The 6,801-nt window shown below is 35.0% G+C and overlaps 1 pseudogene; it reads right to left on the reverse strand.

Moving 5' to 3' along the window:
• Positions 1-1,684: 1,684 nt before the first annotated feature.
• On the reverse strand, positions 1,685-6,541 carry LOC141673632 (plasma membrane ATPase 2-like; annotated as a pseudogene).
• Between the last annotated feature and the right edge of the window lie 260 nt (positions 6,542-6,801).

Genomic DNA, 6,801 nt, shown 5'->3' on the forward strand with positions numbered 1-6,801 from the left:
CCAGCCAAGCCACTCCACAGTCTCCCAAAAGACTGTGGATGTTAGTAAGAAAATTATCACATTACCAGTTGCATTCGCCCAGAAGGATATGACTGTTGAAATAAGCTCTTCTCAAAGAGCACAGAATAAAAGGGGTAGGGACACCAAAAACCAAACTCAAACTTATATTAAAAAGATTAAGTTGAAACCCTTGGGGGAGTTACAAAGTAGACACACAGTGTCAACTATAGTGTAGTTAACTTAGTAGTTGTACAATCACTCCTAGGTTTGAGGGAAGTGAGTGACCTGAGTGAGAGGCTGAGTTGCTCTCAGGAAAAAGGAGAGGAAATGAGTGAACTTCCACATGCTATTTCTTCCAGTATGGTAAAAGTAAGTGAGCGGAGTCCCACCTTAGATGGTAAAGGTGAGGGTGTGAGGATGGGGAGCCAAGGGGACCTCTTAATGCAAAAAGAGAGAGAAATGAGAGAAATGGAGGTACAGGAGAAATAAGGGAGAAAACCATTGCAAGTGAGTTAAGGAATGTCAATGATACAGATAAAGAGAGGCTATTTCAGCAAAAATATCAATCTGGTATTCTTTGGATGCTGAGACATTTACCCACCCTGTTCCAGCCTATCAAATTTTGGTTGAACAGGGCAATGAGGATGCAGAGAGGACTCTTAATCTGGTACATACTATAACTTCAATGATAAGAGCAAAGGATGCAATCAACTCTCTTCCACCTACAACTGTTGATGATTTCCAGTAGGATTTCAGTGACTCTTATAAGGATGATTATAATGGGGAAGATATTGATGTAGCTGGCATGAACATAGGGGGAGGATGCAGGCCTTAGTTCATCTATAGACACTCCAACCTGGATGCTAACAAAAGATTACAGTTATTATCATTTCAACTCCATAATATTCAAGCTAATTCACAAGACTTAATCAGCCCTTCAAGCCACCACTAATGCCAGTACCAGATGTCTTCTAGAAGCTCAAGAACACAATTGGTGAAGTTAAGAAAGAATTAAATGAGAAAATAGAGATTAAGCTTCCTGATTCAACAATGAAGGACATTTAACAAAAACTTCGAAAAGAAAGTGATCAAAGTAGGAAGGTTGAGGCATTCAGTTCAAGATTGACAAATGTTGAGAACTCGGTAGCCAAGATACTCTCAAATCAAGAAGCTCAAACTCATCTCCTTCATCAACTGGTGGCTACACAAACTTCAAACCCTGATCTACTTGATGCTAAGACAAAGGGGGAGAAGGATATGCATGTACAAATCTCAAAAGTGTTAGTTCCAGCTGCATATTCTCAAAGACACGAGTTCCGGATAACATAGATCTCATAACCCTTGCAGAAGCTGAACTGAAGCTGAAGGAACATAAATAAATGATAGATGAAAGAATTGAGAAGGTGTTTGGTTTAATTACAAATCAAGAAAAATCTGTGAGGCCTTCAACACAGTTGAAAGAAATTGTTTTGAAAGACATGAATCTAGAAAAAGGGGAGAAGGGTGAATCTTCAATGAAGAATGAATTCAATTTTTTTTTGTGCTAAAGCCTAAACAAGAAAGTGTCATAATATCAACAAAGCACCCAATGCTGGTTGAATACACTCCACCTATGCCTGATGAAGAAAAAATGATGCGTGCATCTATTGAAAGCTTCAAAACTACTAAAGATGCTATCTTGAGATCAAGAAAAGCCAGGATTTATAGATATAGAAAGATGATGTGTGTAATGACTGGGCACCCTCAGTTTAGAGAAGCTAAAGATGATGAAAAGAAGGAAGAAGCAGGCCACCAAAGGAGTGAAAAGAAAATTGGAAATGCTTGCAACTTTAACTGAAACTGAGAAAACCTTATCTAAAGAAAATAAAGAACCACAAAAGTTAGCTGAAGGGCACAGCAAGGTTATAGCAATAAGGAAGATTGTTGAAGATGAAGAAACAAAAATTGAGCCAAGACAATCTACAACCTCAAATCAAACAACTGTGCCTACAATGGAGCAAGTTGAGTTCAAAGTCCATCCTGATTTAAATTTTTATGGTGAGCCAATAATTCCGAAGGATGAACCAATAGACTGGGAAAGCCTACCAATCCCTGAGCCAAACCTACCCATTCCCACCAAGAAAAGAAGGAAAAAATCAGTCAGAAAACAAGTCATAGCAGTTTTACCCCAGTCAAAATCATTGTCCAAGCCCAAGCCAACAGTAAACAAAGATGATCAATTATTTATATGTGACATCAAAGAATTCTCAAATATTAATCTTTTCTTGGATGAGCTGGATGAAGTAAGGGGAATTGATGCTTATAACAAGCTGCCAGAAAGATTGGTGTTTAAATACAAGAGAGGGGAGGAGATCACTTGGACTCTACACAGAATTCTCAATGAAGGCTACAATGTCCTAGTAAAGGTGTTTTCTGCATTGAGGAAGGATTTTGGCTTCATCAAAGTTGCAAAATCAGAAGTACTTAGCAAGATCAGCCAAATCAGACAAAGCTGGAGATATCCAAATGCACTGCCTAGCGTTTAAACTATCCTATACAATGTTGATATAGCGCATTTGAGACCTTATTGGATGATGGAGTTTAGAGATGAAAAGGGTGTCAGAAGATTTTTTAGACTTGAAGACCAGCTACAATTATCAAGCAAAGATACATTTAAGGACATGAAGGAGATGCTCGATCTCAATGATGAAAATGAGGCTAAATTCTTTAGAAAACTTCAAAATCAAATTGAGGAAAATGATAAGAGGCTGGGAAAGAGGACCAGGGATTCAAGGAGAAAAAAATTATCAGCTCAGGCTAAGGGAACACTTTAAAATGACATATAACTATACTTTACCATCTTTGTTCAAATTTAATCTATTGTTTACTGTATTAGTTTTCTTAGGATGTTTTTTATCATCAAGTTAACCTAAATTTATGCCTACAATTTTATTAGACATAAATTGAGGGAGATTGTTTGGAATATGTTGGAGGCTTAATAATAACTTAACAAAACACTATATGTAGATCAAATAAATGATTTTGTAACCATCAATTGATGGAGTAACTTGTATTAAATATTGTTTTGTAGAACATTTATGTATACTATAATTACTTAGAGGTTTAGAAGTTGTTGAAATTCTAAGTCATGTTAACTACTAGCAAGATATACAAAATAGGTTGGCTAATTGTAAATAGGAGATGCCTTACAATTTTGCATAAATGAACACTACTAGAAAAACGTCAATAGATATCGGCTAAAAACCGATGTCTATAAATGCAAAAATCCGATGTCTTCGTGGGTGATGTTAAAGACCCCCCCATTTAACATCGGTTTTAAACTGATGTTAAATACAACATATAACATCAATTCTTTGTTTAAAACCGATTTCTATATCTTGATATTAAATTTCTCATGCATATCTAATCTTCATATATCATCGGAATATGATATTTTTATCAATTTAAATATATGTGAGCTAAGCAAAATCTTTCAATTTAACCAATAAACTGATGTTACTAGTACCAGTAACAACAGTTTTCATCAAAAACTGATGTTAACAATACCTTTGACATCAGTTCTTAATTGGTAACCGATGTCTATTTGTAACAAACTACTGTCTATAATACTTAATAACATCAGTTTTTTGTTTTAAGATTTTTGTTATTGTAGTATTTAACATCAGTTTTTACTGATATTAATGGTCCACTAGAATTGATGTATTAAGCTTTGACAGACATCATTTTCCATTGTAAAGATGTTTGTACCTGTTTTATTAATGTATATTTTAAAACTATAGATTCCAAAAACCAATGAAGTACCAAAACCAATTGCTATATAATACCAGTCATCTATAAATCTAACAATCAATATTCAAACATCAGGTACAACAGATTCATCTAATCCAAATATCAAGTACTACACATATCCATTCATATATTCTACTACTGTCTATACAAAGAATTTGACTTGGTACCAACAATAGCATGTAAAATATCATTTGAGGAACGCCCTCATTCTTCTGCATCTTCCCACTCCTTAGTAAAGCTCATGTAGCCTCGTCCTGTATGATGACAATAAGCATATGTATCTTTGAGCGTTTTCTTGAATAAATGACTTCCTGTAGTGCAAGATGACGCTATTGTATCGATACCGGACCTCATCCTCTACAGAAGAATCCTGTTGTCCCATTCTATCTATCTGGGAGTGATACACGCAAGGTAAATACATGAACTTGTGATTTATTAATGATCTTATATTGTAAAGTAAAAACTTCATATTTTCTATTCAGAATCTTATATGTTATTGTAATATAATGTATCACACATCATATAGTAAAAACTTCATATTTTCTATTCAGAATCTTATATGTTATTCTGTCACAATTGATTAAATATATTCAGGAGTGTGCATTCTTGTGAGTATGATTTAAATATAGCGCTTAAGACTGCATCATACTTAAAGTAAATATCATATAACGATGCCCCAAAATCAGCATGATCAGTATCAAAATAAGTATGACACTGCTTCTAGGTCACATGTTGAACTACAAACTGGAGTACTTAAACTTAATATATGTGTTCATAAACATGTAATTGTGAATGCTATTGCGAAACCAGAAAGAAGAGGACTACCTCCTTGACTATTTTCTGTAAAATTCTTATTATTTCAGTGAAGTCAGGTCTTAAAACTGGATCTTGCTGCCAGCAATTCTCAAGAAGGTCAGCAAGTTTTAGAAGAGTGTGCTTCAGAATAGTTGGCCGTAGCCCCTGTATAACAAAATCAAACAAGACGAGTACAAGTTTTTAGGAATATTTAAATAAATAGGAGGAACAACACCAAGAAAGAATAGGAGGAACGTGTATAAGCTAGCGAATTCACAGCAGAGGGATAGGCAATATCCATGCATTCACAGTAGAGGGATTCTAATTGACAGCTTAAAAAATTCTGACATTTTAAATCAAAAAGCTCTTTAGATACCGTGTAGTTTTTCATTCTCTGAAATTTGAAGTGGCTTGTCAATACAACACTAATGATTACACTCAATCCAGGTTCTGTTAGCACTATATCAGAGGCACTTCGTGCGGCATCCATCCAATCTACAATAACAATTCCAATGTCTACCTTCTTTAAGGCTAGTGCATCATTGACACCATCACGAGTCATCCCACAAATGTGCTTTAATTCTTGCAGCCTCTTTACAATCTCGTATTTATGTTCTTCAAGAACAAATTGTAGCAAGACATCAGAAAAGCTCAAAAGCATCTCAATAAGCACAAAACAAAAATTGGCATGTAAGACACGAACCAGGAAAGACGCCAGAAAAACCATCAGCTTTCTCAATGAGCTCGTCTATAGGTAGAGATGAATCTGCATTCCCATTCCTTCCAAGCAAAGCTGATGAAGGGTACATATTTGTTCCCATTCCAAGTCTTCGACCCGTTTCTTTGCCAATTGCCAGTTGGTCCCCTATAGAAATTTCAATGACCATCATTAATTATCTCAGTTCAGTTCACTTAGCCATTTGAGCTTTGTGCTCTCTTTAATGAAGATGATCATTTATACCCAAAATTTCAGATAAGTACTACTGATTAATTTATGTTTTAACATACATGTTATCATCTTGACACTGACACCAAGTTCCAGAGCTCTTCTAATTGTTTCAGCACTATCATGACGCGGTGGATCAAAGAGAGGAAGAAGTGGAATGAACTCCCAAGGCCCGCCAGAAGTGTCTTTGTTGCCCTCAGGCACTTCCTGTAGAAAGAAACCGAAAAAAAAATGAAGTACACTAACATAAACATTTGCATCAAAAGTACTTAAGCTATTGTCTATGAGATCTTTATCAGTTACCTGACGAGCAACCTCCAGTGATCGAAGTCCATGTTCTGCAAAATTTTCAATTACTGAATGTACCTTCTTTTTGATTTTTCATTTGTTGTGTGTCATGTCAAGAATCTACATAACACCAGACCAAACAAACTTATCAAATGCATTCTCTGAAATATCTCCGATACCTTTAGACTACAAGAACTAGTTTTACCTGCTCTGGTGCACCTTTACTAACTCTATGCATTATACCAACTTTGTCAATGTATGTCAGTGTTGTTCTTTTGTTAGTTGGATTAAATGGCAGAAAATGGATCTCAGTTATTCCAGCTCGTGCCTTCAGTAAAACACGAATTCAAGTATAATTTAGCTGACTAGCATCACAAGAGGAGCATCTCTATTATCTAACAACATCTAAAAATACATGTTTAGGGTCTGCCAATATTGCAACGATAGCAGCATTAATTGCATCTTGATTCTCTAACCTCGATGCTCTTGCAGCCATTAGTACTACGTCGTCCTTGTCCACTCCCTTAAAAAACACCTGCAATGACAAAGAAGACATCAATAACATGAAAGGGATAAGTAAGTACATATTACAAGTAGTGAAGCCTTCTAATACAAACTCAAACAGATATGTGTTCTCACTATCATTATATATGGATACTAAAAATCAACCGGTCGCCATTTTGTATAAGTAAGAAAATCAGAAGCATCGTTATCCTCCAACATGAAAGAACTCGATTAATTTGAAATAGAATATTAATGTTCAGATCAACTATATAAATTAAACTAATTTCATGATTCCTCAGTATTGTATAAAGGGTGACAGAATAATATAAATACTTATAAATTAAAAATCAAAATAAAAACATATACCCACATATACATCAAAATTGATACCCACATACATAATTCAAGCAATTACTCAACTAAAAGCATAAAAGATTAACATGCTCAATTCAAACATTTAACCAATCATTTAAAAAAAT

The sequence above is a fragment of the Apium graveolens genome, chromosome 7 (assembly GCF_009905375.1).
Source record: "Apium graveolens cultivar Ventura chromosome 7, ASM990537v1, whole genome shotgun sequence".
NCBI classification, from domain to species: Eukaryota; Viridiplantae; Streptophyta; class Magnoliopsida; order Apiales; family Apiaceae; genus Apium; species Apium graveolens.